The sequence below is a fragment of the Equus quagga genome, chromosome 14 (assembly GCF_021613505.1).
Source record: "Equus quagga isolate Etosha38 chromosome 14, UCLA_HA_Equagga_1.0, whole genome shotgun sequence".
Lineage (NCBI taxonomy): Eukaryota > Metazoa > Chordata > Mammalia > Perissodactyla > Equidae > Equus > Equus quagga.
The window spans coordinates 15,799,997-15,817,588 of NC_060280.1; the positions used below are offsets into that span (position 1 = coordinate 15,799,997).

General features: G+C 43.5%; 1 long non-coding RNA gene across 2 annotated transcripts in view; it reads right to left on the reverse strand.

Moving 5' to 3' along the window:
- Nucleotides 1–1,069: 1,069 nt before the first annotated feature.
- Nucleotides 1,070–17,592, reverse strand: part of LOC124225218 (uncharacterized) — a 44,717-nt gene continuing 28,194 nt past the window's right edge. Inside the window, exons 1-5 of one of the 2 annotated variants that reach the window (XR_006885043.1) lie at nt 9,165–9,295; nt 6,636–6,814; nt 5,156–5,314; nt 3,940–4,001; nt 1,070–2,734 (exon numbers count right to left, since the gene is read on the reverse strand). This is a non-coding gene — a long non-coding RNA (uncharacterized LOC124225218). Of the gene's footprint in view, nt 2,735–3,939; nt 4,002–5,155; nt 5,315–6,635; nt 6,815–9,164; nt 9,296–17,592 lie in introns of those variants that run through there. The other variant, XR_006885042.1, reaches the window with a different exon arrangement.

Consider the following 17,592-nt stretch of genomic DNA (forward strand, 5'->3'; position numbering starts at 1 on the left):
CTCTCAAAGTCTCTTACCTCATAGTGACACATGTCACTTCTGCGCTCATTTCATTCACTAGAACAAGTCACATGGCCATGCCTAGCATCAAAGGAATGGATGTACCACTTACCTTGTGCCCAGGAGAGGTATATAAGAAATTTTGTGAACAGCCCTCCTCCCCATCAATAAAAGAGGCTCTTCCCCTTTGTGTCTCTGCAGCATTTAACTCCTCCAACCACCTCTCTTTCTTCAAATTCTCTCCTCCTTTGGCCTTGATCAGTTCTTCTCTGATTCCTTCTATTACCCTTCTTTTCTCCCTCAAAATGTATGTGTTCCTTGTCTTCTGACCTAAAATTTCATCCAGAATGGACCACAATGGGGCCTGGAAGAAGTCAGCTTCAAACTTTTATCTTTGGTCCTGCAAAGAATGAGCATCTCAGAAAACAAGGACAAAAGTAAACATGCACGAATTTACAAAAGCTCACTTTTTTCCTCCAAGTTCTTTCTTTCTTAACAGACAATACAACCAACTGTCCATAAATCCCACTTTGGAAATAGAAATAAAATCTCCAATGCATAAGGATATATGTACCAGGATATTTACCATATTGTTCATAGAAGCAAAAACTTAGGAAGAACCTAAATGTCCAGGAATAAGGGATGTTCTTGATTCAGTTGTGATATATCCACACTATGAACTATTATGCAACTGTTAAAAATATTGAAATGGATCTCTCTCTCACTGTCCCTGGTGTATTGTTAAATGAGAAAAGCAATTTGCAGAGTTACATTTATAATACAATTCCATTTCTATGAAAACAAACAGTAACACCAACCAAAAATGTCCTAAATATGTGAGTTCATGTTTGTTTGAGCATAAAGGAAATTGTGAAAAGATATACAAAGGCTGTTAATGTTGATAATCTCAGGGGGATTAGAATAGAGGACAGTGGGAAGAGATTTTTTAACCTTCTAAAAATACATCTTAGGTTGGTTTCATAGATTATCATCACTGATACTATAATTTTTACTTTAATGAAGGAAAAGGTAAAACAAGACTAAAAAATTTAATTAAGAAAAACAGCAACAAAAATAAATCCTGTAATTTCAACACCAGCCTGCCACATGGCCCTCCATCTGTCCAGATTTATTTCATAACTGCAATGTACAAAGCATATAGCTTTTTACTTTACTTCACGTCTTCAATGCTTTTTCTCATCACCCCTCAGCCCTCACAAAGATTATTTCCTTTATCTTCACCACCTTCCAAAGGGCCAATAAACTATAATTTATCAAACCACTATTTCAAAGTGGATAGCATGATGATTGTTGCAAAACTAGGTCTGCCTACCTAGTTTATGCTTTTAAACATTATTTTTCCTTAAGGTCCCTTTTCTATTATGGATTTTTGATATATGAGCAACATTAGTTTCTTTTTTATTCTAGTATGATTTAGAGCGTAAATAGTCTGTTTTAACATTACTCATCATTAAATTCAGACCTTCCATAAATATTCAGAGTACCATAACCATCAATTTATATCTATCCATTCCAGCACAACTTCAGACTTTCTTTTATGGTAGATAAGGAGTTAGGTCCTTTTTGGATTTTCTTACTTCCTTCATGCTTTTTCGTTAATCATTAGCTTAATCTGAGAGCTTATATACCTCTTTTTGTGTCTTCTGCACCCTGCTTTCACTCCAACCAAATTACAATAATTATCTTTACTCCTTCCCCTCCTACCTGTTTTGTAAAGGGGGGGACTAAGAATATAAATTTATGTTTCCTTGTTGGTGCATAAGAAGCTTCTTCTAGTAGTTATTTCTCTGAGCTAGAGACAGTCATAGTCATTACCTGTGGTGAGGTGGGGGTGGGAAATGGGTGGATGAGAAATAGGATTGGGGGACATAGATATTTCACAATATCTATCCACCATCTCTCGGCTATGCATTTATCTCTTGAAGATGTATTACCCATACAAAAAATTCCAATGGGCCCGAATTAGGATAATTTCACATTCCTCTACTACAACTTACAGTGTCAGAAGCCAGTGAATTCTATTTGCAAAATCCTTAAAGAAAAAGAGAGTGACACAAAGTGGCTATGTCCCGTCAACCTATTATTTTTTCATGAAAGACATTCTAAGGCCTGAAAATTTTCAGAAATATACAACTCAAATAGTTCTTCTGTTGAAATCATTGGAGGGCTTCATCTAGATTGACGAGTGTTAAAAGGAGAAATTCTGACTACAGAAATGCATAAATAATGCACAGTGAAACCAATTATTTCATTTGAAATATAACTGTTCTTTCAAACACCTATTTTGAAGATGTGTAAAAATAACGTAAGTGGAAAAGGGTGGTTTCTATGAGAACCTAGAGTAAATAAAAAAGGAGTGGAGGGCGGTGAATTGGTCCCTCTTGCGACTCAACACCGCTGATGTTTATTTTTCATTTACATCAAGTGCGGGAGGCAGCGGTGGGAGGCAGGAAGCATCCTTGTCCACTTCGCTTTTGGACTCCATGTATATTTGGATTGTATCTACCTTGTCTTTCACAGTTATCATCTTCCATAGTACCCGTTTTACTTTTTTTTTTTTTTACAGTTTTCCATGATTCTAACCATTGTAGAGCAGAGTTGTAAGCTGTTCTGTTTGTATTCATCACTGCCAACCACTTGAGACCGACTTGCGGATCGTGTTGTTTTAATTTTCATGCAGGTCATGGGATACCCAGAGACACAGGAAAGTAGTCTGAGAAAAGAAAATCACCTCTGTCACTAAAGGCTTTGCAATCTAGAAAAAGAGACGGGCATATAAACAAATAGCTGCAGGCAAATAAAAAGCAGCAACTAGAAAGAAGGGTTTAAAATTATGAGGGAATGAAAAAGAGGGACCAATTCACTCTGCCTGGGTTGAGAAAGATGATGTTTGACCTTTGCTGAAGATGCCTTGTCCCCCTTGAGTACAGGGATGGGAAGTGTGCTAGCAGAGGGAGCAGCATCTGCAAAGATATGGTGGCTTGCCTAGGGAGGGTCTGCTGGGAATTTGGCAAGAATAACATATGTAAGGAAGAGACTGTGGGTTTTCCTGACATAGCTCAAAATGGTCTCTAGCTGATTGTTCAGTCCTTCCAGAAACATGTCATTTTGTAAGTAAATCAATTTGAAATAAGTCTGCTTTAAATTCTAAAAAGATTTTGAAAATCCTTAGTTCTCTAAGTGCAGCTCAGGATGCTCCCAGAACACACCAACATAACATCAACAGCCCAGCGGGATGAGATGGGTTTTTAACTGTCAGAATTGTGATGTGACTGTCATAGTACATGAAATCAGCTACATAAATATCACAGGCCCACCTACTCAGTGACAGCACAAAACCTCAAAGTTTTTAACAAGTTAAGAAATAAAAATAAAGATTCTGTATGTGTCTTCTAGTGGAGGGTCCAGCCACTCCCAATCCAGATTTTCTGTATGCAACTCCTTTCCCCAAACATTTTCTTTTAATGCCAAGAGTATGTCTTCTTATAATAAATAGTTTCTCTCTCCTGGATCTAGCACTTAGTGCTAGAGTTTCCCTTTTTTGAAATATTAAAAATGTAAAAAGAACAGATAATATATTTGAGCTGGACTTGCACTGAATGGCCAATATTCCTGCCAGAGCTTCTACAAGAGAAAACTACAAGAACTTTGGTTCGGTGATTGGCAATGCTGAGCTAACCCTACTGGGGCTAGAACAGGCTGATGGGGAGACAGACCAGATCTTCTGAAAAGCAAATGTGTCCAGCCCACACCACTGTTCTCCCTTCTTCTCTGATGGCGGACCAAGAAACCACAGCATTAAGGGTAACTTTTGCATGAATAATGCATGATACCCTAGGACAATTACGGCTCTTAAGACTGATATTTCTCAGAATGACAATGGGATCAGGTTGTTATGGATATTTCAATTAAACTCACCAAATGTTTATTAAATACTTTGAGCATGGCTGTACATCACTGCACCAGTTCTTCTGCAGAGGCTGCAAAGACAAAGACTATTCAGGTTTTGCCCTCAAGAGCTTAAAATCTAAAGAGGGAGATGGAACAAGTGCACAGACATTCTTAATAAAATACAGAAAATGCAAATGTCATAGAGAAGTACCCACAAATATCTGTCGGGGTCTCAGGGAAATGAGACCACATGTGGTTGAGGGGTGCCTGAAGGAGATGTCAACTGAGATGGTTTCAAGAATGGGACAGCAACAGTTTTGAGCACCAACTATGTGCCAGATACTAGGATGCAACATCACACTTCATCCTGCCAATAGCCCTACCAAACAAGTATTGCCATCCCCGTTTAACTAATGAGTAAAGTAAGGCTCTGGGAGGTTGAACAGCATACCCCAAAACCACAATTACTAGAAGATAGAACCAAAGTTGAATCCCAGATATGTCTTTCCCTACAGCACTGAGCTGACTTTTCCAGGAGTCAAAATGGGGAAGACCTTCAAGAGTACAGAAACAGCCAAATCAAAGGCATGACAGCAGAAAAGGACAATGTATATTATGGGAACAGAGGGATCTGATTAAACTGGCAAGACAGAGTGGAGATGGGTTGGGCTTTGAATGCCAGAGTAAGAAGTTTCTACTTTTGTTAGCAATAGGGAGCCATGGAAAGTTTAGCAAAAATGACATGATTGGGTCAGCGCTCTAGCAAATGGACCTAGATAAATTATGCAGGTGGGATGAGAGTGGGCAGAAATTAAAGTTTATTTTAATAGTCCAGAGTTGAAAAGGTATCAAACTTTAGTGTAGGATGAATCTTCCTGGCTTTCTCCTTCACATCAAACACACTTGTTCCATAGTTGAAAACACTTGATGAGTATCAGTAAACTTAGAGACTCATCTTGTTCTTACGAGAGTTAATGACTCACGGGACCACTTCTTGTATGAAGGCTGCTATGCTATTTGTGTGACAACCACCCTCCCTCCATCTGATTCTATTCTTTTTCCCTATGTAAGTGTGTGTGAGCATGCATACATCCATACACACAGAAAGACATACATGGTCTAGTTTGAGTCCCAAGCCTCGAGTCCTCCAGACATCTGCCTCCCTTCCAATATCTCATTGGTCCCAACAACTGCCAGAACACCCACCTGTTCCCTCTTGTATAGCAGCACATGGCCACATTACCTGTCTGGACCATGAGCTCCAGGCACTGGATTCCATCTTCCCACGTGGTACTTCGTGCCCCCTCTCACCTGAGGTGGGGCTTATCACCAGGACCTGTTCCCCCCTGGTATGCTTGTCTGCTCACCAGGGTCTGATCCATTTCATTATCTTCTGCACCTCCTTTAGATAGAGCGGTAGGCATGGATAAGAAGAGGTGAGTGTTAGAAACGAACAAAGGAAGAACCTACTGCGACTTAGAGATAAGCTGAAAAAGGAAATGAAAGGGAACAAGCCAAAGATGGTTCATTCATTCATTCAACAAATAGCATGTAGCTCTCTGTGTACCAGGTTCAAGGTTAGATCCTGGCTATTTAGTAATTAAAAAAAAAAAGCATACACATACATACCTTTATTGAGTTTATAGACTAGTTGCAGAGATGGGTATAAAAATAAATAAACAAATAAAAATTAGGACCGCCTTGGATCTTCAATTTAGAGAAGATAGTATCCAGATTGTAATGAGGGAAGAGAGTGCTGAAAGGGGTGTAGTTGGAAAGGTGGCGGTGGCCAGATGGAGTGAACCATTCCCAGAGACCAGACAAGGATTTCAGTGCTAAGTATAATGGGAGGCAATACAGTTAATTTCTGCGTTAACAGCAACCCAACCTGTTCTCTGTCCCTGAATCCTTCAGGCCTCTTGGTTGTCTTGTCTCTAAATCCTGCCTTCACCATGAATCACCCCGGGTGTAGCACTCAGCATGTTTTTTCATCTTCTCTCCCCTCTTTCTCCCCTGTGACCTTAGTGAGCAATGTAGACTCGAATGAGGATCCCCCAAAATGAAGGAAGGAGTCCTCACACCCCACATCTCCGCTGTCCAATCTAGCCAGCAGCTTTGTCTTCTGTTTATTTGTCTCTTTGGTTTGGTTTAGTTTGGTTGTTTTCTTTCTCTTGCTGTCCCACCAGTACTCAGTTCCTGAATCCTTTCACCTTAAATTTCTCTTTGAGGATCTCAATTTCCTATCTCTTCTATAAAGTAGCTCTGCCACATTCCTATTCTCACGTTGACAAACTGACTCCATTACTCTGTTCTGAAAACAAAGGGTCCTCAGGTTAACCAGCTCCACCCTACTTAGAGCACACTGTAGTGACCACCTTTTTTTACTTTAAAATGCCTTGAGTCTCACTTCTCTACCCAACCCCCACTCACGTTCCACACCTCCCTCCAAAACCCTCCTCCGGCCACACACCTTATTGCCTTCTTTCTTCCAGACAAATGCAGCTCTCTTCCCATGAAGAACTCCCGCAATAAACATGTCTCCATTTTATGATGTTATTTATACATGTACTCAGAACAAACCACTTCTGTATTTTAAAGCTATCAAGAGTTTCCTGTTTCTTAAGTAGTGAAGGAGAACTCACCTGTGATAGACTGATGAACGCTCCCCCCACCGTCCACCTCCCACATCCTAATCCCCAGCACCTGTGAGTATGTTCCCTTACATGGCAAAGCGAATTGGCAGATGTGCTCAAGAACCTTGAGATGGGAGATCGTCCTGGATCATCTGGGTGGGTGGCGGGAGAGTGAGCATCAGAGGAGGGAGAGATTCAAGTGGCCATTGCTGGCTTTGACGATGGCAGGAGACATAAGCCAAGGAATGAACGCTGGTGGCCTGTAGAAGCTGGAAAAGGCAAGAAAATAGATTCTGTCCTAAAGCGTCCAAAAGGAAGGCAGCCCTGCCGACACCGTAATTTTAGCCCAGTGAGACCCCTTTCAGACTTCTGATTTCTAGAACTGTAGAAAATCAATTTATGTTGTTTGAAGCCACCATGTTTGTGGCAATGTGTTAGAGCAGCCATGAGCCACAAACACGTCATTTTTAGGGCAAGACTAATATTTTTGGGGGAGGGGGAAACACTTCAAGGCAGCAGTTTGGTTTGACAACGATAAAGCTTTTTCTACTATTTCTGAATGTAGACACACGGAGGAGTTAAACCACTCTATGGTTAGTAATGGCTGTCTCTATGGGGGAAGGGACATTGACGAGGACAGGGAGGACTCTGGAAGTGAGGCAAGTCCAGGCTTTCCCACTCACCTCTTGGTGGGCCCCAAAGGATGTTGGAGGCCTGAATTTGGACAGAGAGGATGACTCCCGTCTGCTAACATGGGATCATAGCCAGCTAGGCCCTCAACAGTTGGCAGCAGGAACCCAGGGAGAGGGCTGGCCCCTGGCAGGAGCTATGTCTTACGATGGCTAGGGGTGGAGATGCCCAGGACTCTGTTAAGATTTGTTTTGTATATATTAAAGTTGTTTCCACCAAACCTTCGTTTTGTTGAAATTTATGACTTGAGCTTAGCAGTGTCCTAGAGAAAGAGGAAAGGACTTGAGACCAGACAGAAAAGAGAGAATCTGGAGAACCTAGAAAAAGGTTATAAGGTGGCAAGGATGACCCAGAGGCCAGAGGTGATAAACAGTGGACCCATGTCTGGCTCACACAATGTTGGCGAAATCTCAAAAATACTTCTTGAGAAAAACCCCATGGAAGACCAGAATTCCTGCAATCACCAAGGAGGGAATCTTGGCAATTTTGGTTTGATATTTAAAGAAAGGGGGACTCTGTAGGGCAGAGAGCTTGGGGAAACCCAGGAGATATAGATATGTGTGTACAAAGTCTTGTCTTTAAAAACAAACACGGGTGAGCAGAATTTTCATTTGGATATCTCTGTATCGCATGTAAACGTATTAAGGTAGCTCCTAGGCCAGACATGCATTTATTTATTCATTCGCTCAGCACGTTGACTTCATATTATAAGAGAGTTAAAACAGATGTGATAGAGGGCCCCAGGTTTCATTGCTTCAACCCTTATCCCCTTTCCTCTTTTTCCCACCTGCCTCTTTTTTCTGCTCCTTCCTCCTTCCCTGACCCTTGACTAGCAGACAAGCTGCAAAGTTTTAAAGAACCAGCTCTTGAGAAAACTGTTCTGGGGTTGCAAACGATCCTGAACAAGAGGCACGGTTCCGAACACAGGTTTCACAGCAGTTAGTGACGGAAATGACTCCTGAGCCGAACCCCAGGGACATGTAGCCCTCTGCTCTTCACCCCATAAAATGACAATCCTGCTTGGGCTCGGAGACACCTGGTCGTCAGGTCCACTGAATAAAGCCTTTAGCCTCTATTGAGCCGCTTGGACTGTTTTTTCCCTGACCGTATCTTGTGTAAGTTAGATACGGCGTTACGCACTTTATGTATACTGTCTCATTTAACCTTCACAAATAACCCGAAAGTAGAAAGACTATCCCAGTTTACAGATGTCAAGCCTGAGACTTAGGTAGATTGGATAAGCTGACCAACGTCAGCACATGCTACAACCGTGATTCAAACCCCCATCTACCTGACTCCAATCACAGGTGCAGACGGAGTTGTGGAAACTAGGCGACAGCGGACAATGGTGTCAGAGAGCTGAGAGAGAAGGGCGAAAGGGAGCAGTGGCTGCCTCTGATGTACCAGGTTCTATGCTATCTGCTTTCCACACTCCATCTCATTTAATCCTTGCAAGCCAGTGGAGTGGGCACTGTGATGTCCGGTTTACAAACGAAGGCATGGAGGTTCAAGAGGGTAAGTCACTTGTCTGAGTTCACACAACCAGACGGGGCTCCTGGCTCCTTCCCCACCACTTCCTGGGGACGATGCACCAACAACTGCCCTTCCCACACATACTTTCAGTGACTCTTGCTCAACTTATGGGCAGCTTCCTCTCTGCTCCCAAACTCACAAATTCTCAAAGGAAATGCTTCCTAAATCTTATACCCTGCCCTCCCCTCAAGCTACTTCCTTACATCTGTTCTAGAAAAAATAAGTTTATATTTACCGTCTTTACTTCCTCACCGCCTGTCAACTCATTGCAACCTGATTTCTGCCCCCGCCACTCCTCTGAAACGGATCTAAGACCATGTATTAATCAAGGTTGTCTACATCTACATCAATAGGATGTAGACAGAGAGAAAGAAATTTACGTAAGAATTGACTCACGTTACTATGGAGGCTGAGGAGTCCCAAAATCTTCCAGGAAAGCCAATCCTGCAGTTCCTGTCTGAATCCAAAGGCCTGAGGACCAGGGGAGCCAATGGTGAGAGTCCCAGTCGGAGGGCCAAAAACTGAGGGCTCAGCTTAACAACGACAAGGCAGAGAGTGAACACTTCCTTCCTCCTCCTGTTCATTCTATTCAGGCCCTCACCTGATTGGGTGATGCCCCCCTACACTGGGGAGGGCAATATGCTTTTCTCAGTCTACCAATTCGAGTGCTAATCTCATCCAAAAACACCCTCACAGATACATCCAGAATAACGTTTAACCCAATATCTGGGTACCCTATGGCCCAGTTAACCCATAAAATTAACCACATAGGGGGGCTGGCCCCGTGGCCGAGTGGTTAAGTTTGCGCACTCCTCTGCAGGCGGCCCAGTGTTTAGTTGGTTCGAATCCTGGGCGCGGACATGGCACTGCTCATCAAACCACGCTGAGGCAGCATCCCGCATGGCACAACTAGAAGGACCCACAACGAAGAATATACAGCTATGTACCAGGGGACTTTGGGGAGAAAAAGGAAAAAAATAAAATCTTTAAAAAAAAAAACATTAATCACATAGGCCACACAGACCTAATGGTCAAATCCAATGGTTGCTTCTCAGGCTCCATCCTTGCAGAGCCTTATATGGATTTGCCAGTGTTTATGTAGAGATGGACACAGGCTACTCTGATGGTGGCAGGGGAGAGGGCCTGAGCCGACCTGCTCAGCCTTCCGTCTTTCTCCTCCCCCGCTGCAGTCCGCCCTGAAGCACCTCAGAGAGGCCCTGGTGTTCTGAGGGGCAGGGACCGAGGGCCACTCTGGGGAGAAAAGAGCTCAGGATTTGACAATAGTCTGACAAGGGTTAGATCCTTGACAGCCCCAAATCTACCCCTGTACCCGTGAGGAGTAAAGGAAGATAACAGCTGGATCGATCCAGGGTGGGGCTCTGGCTGGAAGGGAAGGTGGGTAGTTCAAGGGAGTCAACTGATGGACAAGGAAAAAGAGACTTGAGGGGCTGACACCACCATGTTACCAGGCACGTGGGTAAGCAAAACCTTTAGGCAGAATGAACAAAGCACATTAGGATTTATCCTTGACTCCAAACCCTTAAAAGAAAGCCCTTACATCAGAGTAACTCGCGTCCCTTTCAGGCTGTGAGCTCTTTGATGGCAGAGACCAGGTCACAGACTTTTCTGTGTCCCCACCAAACCCAGCCTTGAGGTGGACTCTTAGGGGGAGCTCCATAAACGTTGACGGGTGGCATGAAATTGAGATCCACCCACATGGCACGTGAATTTTCCATCCTCAGCAAAATCACCCTCAGTCTGAGCCCACAGCTCTCCATGGGTCCAGGGAGCAGCTAGTGCTAATATTTCTATGTTTGTATTAGCCATTTCCAGCCAGTTGTCATGGATATCTAGAAGGTAAGCAAGGTACCAACATGAAGTGAAATTCAACTTTGAAAAATCTGATGCTGCTTTAGGAAAGTTGGCTTGTTTGTTGAATAGTTGTTAAACCATTAAAGTTTTTCACAGCAGATACTCCGTTTTGCTGTCAGAAGAATGAGTAAACGAGAAGAACTTGTGCTTGGTGTGGGACTTCAGAAAAGACGTCCATGTCATTTTCTTTTCTTTACCTTTTACATATCTCAGCACCTGTCAACTTAACTCATACAAATTCAGAGTGAGGCAGTTTCTCTCCATTTTACAAATTTTATGACAATGCTATCTATTTTCTGTCAAATTAGTACAATTCCGCTTTTTACTAGCCTTTTGTTATGTAGATCTATAGATAATTTTAATTCTATTGTCCTTGTCTTTATTAAACGGATACCCTCTACTGGATTAAATTGGGTCATAAAAATTGTATCACATTATTTTATGTAGCATAAATATAATGTCGTGTGTTCAGTGTACTGTCAAGTCTTGGTGGTAATGAATAACTGACTTTCATTGCCTGCTGAGAATGCTGTCTCCCTCCCACTCTACAGCTGTGGCTGATACTAGGCTATTTTCAATATACACCATCTCTGCTTTCCCCCAAGAAGCACCTGGTGAGACAATCACCTATTCTATTCCAACCTAATTGTATCATCTCCCCACTGAGAGAATGAAAGAACAAAGAATATAAATCCACAGCAGTCTCCCTCTTTGTTCATGACTCAGATTCCCTTGTGAGCCTTTTCTTAGACAATAAAAAATTGAATGCTTTAGATTTTGAGAAAATCTGTGACCGCTTGGTGAGTGACCTGGCTGATGGGACTGACTTCCTCAATCTTCAGTGGCCTGTGGTCCCTCCTGAGATCAGTGTCCTACTCAGCCAGGGACAACTGCCCATTCATTAGCCAGGGTCCTCGGGGCCTCAAAGGATTGGGGCCAAACCATAATGAAACAGCACCCCCAGAGGACAAGTTGGGAATGGCAGAAGCCAGGAAATTGAGTGATTCCCAGCCTGGAAGGCTCCGGAGAGACAAACTGCTCAGGTGAGGCGGGAAATCTCCAGTGCTCAGCGGGGCTGGAGTCTTTTGACTGGAAAGCAGCTTCCTAGAAAGAAGGGGAAAAAGCATCCCCATTTTCACCCATAAGCTAGGACATAGTGGGAAGAGAGGGGAGATAGAGCACTCCACTTTCTAAAATAAAAATGAACGTTTGATGGTCACCATGGCTTTCCTTATCCATTTCTCTAGGGGTCAGGGACTCTGGACCCAAGACTAGGACCGTAAAGACTGCCAAGCTCCTATTTCTGTCACTCTCTGAGTCCCTGTAGAGACCTACGGTGAAATCCTTAAAACACAAAAGGTGTAGGTGGCTTATCTTCGAGAGCAGGGGGGAAGAAGGGAATTGGATAGACTGCAGCCCACTGCGCATCTGAGATTGGGGGAGAAGACCAGGTGGAGGGAGTGATGGAAGCCCCCTAGGAGAGAAAGCAGGCCAAGTCAGCGGAGTTTGCACCAGGGAAAGGAAAAGGAGAGAGTGGGGAGCTGGCCAGGCCTGGGACAGCATCCTGGGACAGAGCAGCAGAAGGGCCCTGCCGAGAGCTCCTGATGGCTCATGCATGCTGGTGGGCTCCTAATCAGGGAGGGGGACCAGCTAGGGCCAAAGAGTCCCAGATTGAAATCTCTGCCACTGTAGGCCATATAAAAGTGGACCAGCCTTCATGTCCCCATGCCGTTGTAAAATGGGCACGATAGTAATTTTGGCCTCTTAAAGTTATGGTGATTCTTTTCTTCCGTTTTTCTCCCTGTCTTGTTATCAAAATTTCTCAGAAATTTTTAGTTCTCAAAACACTTGGATAAAAAACAAAAGCAAAAAACCATTTGGACTCCCTAGATATGGAGAGTCAGCTTGGTCCTGTCTTCTCTCTGAACAGCCTATTCCAAGAGCCACAGTGACATGCTGCCCAGCTTGGACCTCCGACAGGGAGGCGTCTTTTGGGGCTGGTAGTTCATGCTGTTAATTTCCAATTCCTCTGTTTCATTAAGGGCAACAAACTGTGCCATCCCATTTGTCTTTAGACTGGATACAGTGGCATCTGGATTCTGAAGTTGCAATGTATTCCTAGACATGCCCCGTCTGACTTAGAAGGGACTCTTTAAATGGTGCTAAGAAAGAAGGCAGCTCCCAGGCAGAGGGCTGCTCCCAGACACAGTTGTCAGTGCCCTGAAAAAGTGCAGGGGTCCGGCAGGATGGGAAAACGAGCTGCTGGGCAAACAAAGCAGAAAGTTTGAGCTGCCTTCACCCAGGCAGGAGGTCCAAGTGTGTGCGTGCGAGGTGGAGGGTGGACGTGCACAGAGATGCCTGGCAATTCCTCTCCAGTGCACTAGCTTAGTTCACACCCTCCATCTCCACCTGGACTTTAGCAACAGTCTCCTGTAAAGAAATGAAAGTACAATGCAGAAACTCCCAGTTTGAGAAGAGGTTAGGGGGAGACTCTGGCAAGTAGACATGGCCAAAGGGCCCCCCAAAGCCTCTCATCTCCCTGTTGAGCACTCCCCCCTGCTTTTCCTGCCCCTGCCGCCATACAGACCCTGAAAGTTGGGGGGAGGGTATAGCACAGCTCCCAGTCTATGATTCTGGCCCAAGTATGGGCTTAACTCCCTACCCTTAGCCCCATTTAGCACAGCTGAGAAAGATGGAAATTCCGAGGAAACTTCACTAAACCCAGAGAGAGAACAACAAAGAAATAGTTCCCCCAAATAGAAGTAACATGATTTCCAGAGTTTTTAAGGCTACAGAAATGAGCTCCTAGTCCCACAGGAATAGAAATAGCCAAGTTTCCAGAGTCCGTGTTTCCATAAAGGCAGCAGGAAATTCCTGGCTCCAGAGAGCTGGCAGGCCTCATCAGGGATGGCCACATTGCTTCCCACCCAACTCCCAGTCTGGTTCCTTCTACGGGCACCATTTTGTTTTCTCGCCTATAAATTGGGCTCCTAGTATACCTTGTGTTCTCTCCAGTTTCCTCTCCAGGTGGGACCAAAAGAGGCCAAGTGTTCATCACTCTCCCTGAGCCCACGGCAACCCTTCTCTCAGCCCTACTTTCCTGTCTACAAGACATACTTCTTCTTCAGGTCATTGACAAATTTAGTATTGACTAGAGTATGTCACAGGGGAAAAAAAGAAATTCTAGCAACATGGAGAGAAAAACTGTGGGTCAAGCTAATCAAGAAGGGCCTGGCATGGACAATAGACTCTTTCATATCTCAAATATCTATGGTCCATGTCTTATCTTTATGCAGATGTGAACCATGCTTGGTTCTCTGAGCAACGGGGTGGGAGTGGTAAGAGTCGATGGGGATGGGAAGCCCTTATTCATAGAGGCCAGAAGAATAAGTCAGTTTATGCTTGGACAATTTTTCCTTGGCCAATTCAGTCACTTTTTTTTTTTCCTGTGAGGAAGATTAGCCCTGAGCTAACATCTGCCCCCAATCCTCCTCTTTTTGCTGAGGAAGACTGGCCCTGAGCTAACATCTGTGCCCATCTTCCTCTACTTTATATGTGGGATGCCTGCCACAGCATGGCTTGACGAGTGGTGCCATGTCCACACCCGGGATCCAAACCGGCAAAACCCAGGCCACTGAAGCAGAACGTGAAAACCTAACTGCTGCACCACCAGGCCGGCCCCTCAATCACTTCTTTACAATGCTTTCCCTGACCTTTCCTCCTTGGCAATTACCAAATATGGCTGCCATAAATGCTTTCCCTCCATGTACACGCATAGCACTTCACTCAAGAAATGAAATCTGTGTCTCCTCCCCTTGAATCTGGTCTGGACTTGTAACCTATTTCACAATAGAATGTGGTGAAAGTGACATTCTAACACTTCCAAATCCAGGCTTTAAGAGAAATAGCAGCTTCTGCATCCTCCCTCTTAGAGGCTATCTGCTGAAAGAAGGCTGACTATCCTCAAAAAGCCACGCTATGAAGAAATCCAGGAAAGCCAGGTGGAGATCCCACATGGAAGGTGAGAGATGCCTGGCCAGCAGTGAGCTCTTCTAGTCATCCCAGATGAATAAACAGACATGCAAGTGAAGAACCATCATGGACTTTCTGCCCCAGGAGGCAACACATAAAGCAGGATAGTTTCCCAGCTACTCCAAGCTCAGATTACAGACTCATGAAAAATCATAAATCATTGTTGTTTTAAGCCACTAAATTTTGGGATGAATTGTTACATAGCACTAGAAAACTGAAACACCACCCTATGCCACAGTAAATTATCATTACCTCTCTGCTATCTAGGTATTTTTGTACACACTTTTGTAATTTTTGGTTTGCTAATAAACCTAGTCTTCCTTTCAATTCCTTAAGACAAGGACAGTGTCTTAAGCATCTTTGGTTCCCAAAAATAGTAGGTGCTCACTAATTAGTTTTGGATGGCTGGCCAGATGGATGGATGATGAACGAGAGATGCATGAGAGGTGATGGATATCGAAGTCCTTTTTCCTCAAGGGGCTGAAAGGAATGGTTTAGCTTAAGGGAACAATACCTTCACTCAACCCCTTTCTCTGACATTTGAAGAAAAGTGAAAGAATTTAACACAGAGACACAGAGAATTTGGAACCTGAGGGTGGACAAAGGAACTCCTTCAGCTTCCATCTCATCAGTGAGGAAGGTCCTACAGTCATTTACTGAGGACAATGATAGGACAGCTTGAAGATAGGGACTTGATAGAGAAAGGGCCTGGGACAGGCACTCCAAGGAATGTGTTAGAATGAATACGAAGAAAAAAACCTATTTTGGAACATCAGTCTTAGGCAAAGTTTGTTGAAAGACGCTTTTAAGAAGGAAGATCACTGTCTTATCCAGAAGAAATAAATAGATCCAAATAAAAAATTAAAGCCCTTCACCCACTAGATAGAGATGGTTGAGATTCAGATTTTAGATAAATCAGTAGGTTTCCAGAAAGGTCAAACTGAAATGCTAAATGAAGTGAACTCACGATTAAATTTACAAAAATAATTGTACAATATTTTTAAAGTAAGGAGACTCAACATGTTTGGCAAATTTTGTAGATGAGGTGAGGCGTGCACCATCTGTGTAGCAAAAATTGTTGCCAAATGCTTTCACATATCCCAGTATTTATATGTGTCATGAGGTCAAAAGGGGAAGATGGGAGGAGCTAGAGATTTTTAAAAATAAATCTTTGCAAATTACTTTGAAAATTAAAACCAACAAATGAATTCTAATCACTGCTTATTAGAATTATCCTAGATTTTTCAAAAAACAAATTTATATGTAATAGATATTAAATTTTAATCACCACAATTTTCTTAACATGTTCTTAAAATTATATTAAATCTGACTCTACCTCCACTAGCCAGCTCCTGCCCCCCACTTTCCCCCAGGGCCTTACATAGTCCAGATCATTCAGAAAGGGACAATACTGATCATAGCCAATATACCCTTTGGCAACATCCACATGGTCCCTTGGAGGTGGGAAGTTCCATGGATTGTGTGCCTGATTTAAAACAGAGTGTATTAATGGAAAATTTGAGATTTAGTAAGGCCAGCAGATCAGGGGACAATTGTCATTGAAAAGATAGTTTGTTACTCATAGTTTCCAAGAACAAGGAGCATGCCATGCCATACCTGCAGGGGCCACAGAGGGAGGCAACTAGGTTGGTCAGGAGGCAGAGGGAGATGGCGGAACTGAGTATAGGAGCCTTTCTTATAGTTTCTTCGGGAGGGAACAGGGGAGACATGGTAAGGAGGCTTATGATTGCCTAGTTTGAATAATTTCAGTAAGCTCTGAAATTATAGAGGTTGTCCATAGTTGTCTAGGACCTGGCCCTATGGTGATTAGGGCAGGTGGATAGTGATCCAAAGTGTGACAGCCCAATAAAGGAGGTGGTTAGGGTGTGGGCCCTGCATTGGTTGGTTTGTACTTGAAAAGCACTCTCGTGGGTGAATTGTTGACTGTCTCTAGGAATTGGCTAACCATGGGAGGAGCAGTCCCTCCAAAGTGAGAACAAGGCCCCAGATGTCCATGCATCAGAATAAAGCAAATAAGAGACATGGTTAGTACAGTGCCAGGGTTGGGCCCATGGATCTTCCTGGAGTCGGGGAGCCCCACTGGAGAAGGTCCAGTCTCCCTAGGAGCTATCATTTCCCCTTCTCTCTTGGAAACCCTATCACCTCCCAAAAAACCCATATCCTTCCCAGCTTTAGGGACTTTTACCCTCTTCCAGATCAGCTACTTCAACTAATACTCTCCTGCATCAATTAGAACGCTTTCAGCTACAGTAAATTTTAAAAACTCAACCCAAATTGGCTTCAAAAATGTAAGAAAATTATTGACTTACTTACTTGTAAGAAAGTCTTCATGTATGAAGAGATCTAGCACCACATATGGTGGTCTTAAAATATGTCTAGAATTTCTTTGATGCTTCTCTTTTCGAAAAGTGAAGCCTAATTCCATTGAGTGAGGGCTGGACTTACTGGCTTGCTTGTAATGAATAGAACGTGGCAGAAGTTATAGTGCATGACTTTTGAGACTAGAACATAAAAGGCGTTGAAGTTTCCTTCCTGCTCTCTCTCAGGTCTCTTACCCTTGGGGAAGTCAGCTACCTTGTGGTGAGGACACTTAGGTAGCCTCATAGAGAGGGTCGTACTCGCAACCATCACAAGCCTGCCATCTATGTGAAAGGGCCATCTTAGAATCCTCTCCTCCAGCCCCAGACAAACCTTCAGATGAGTGCAGCCCCATTTGACATCTTGACTGCAACTTCGCGAAAGACCCTGAGTACAAGAACCACCCAGCTTAGCCATTCCCAAATTCATCATCCAAAGAGACTGAATGAAATAATAACTGGTGTTTTAAACTACTTAGTTTCAGGATAATTTGTCAACACAGCAATAGATAATTAATATGCCTCATTTCTGCTATCTTCTT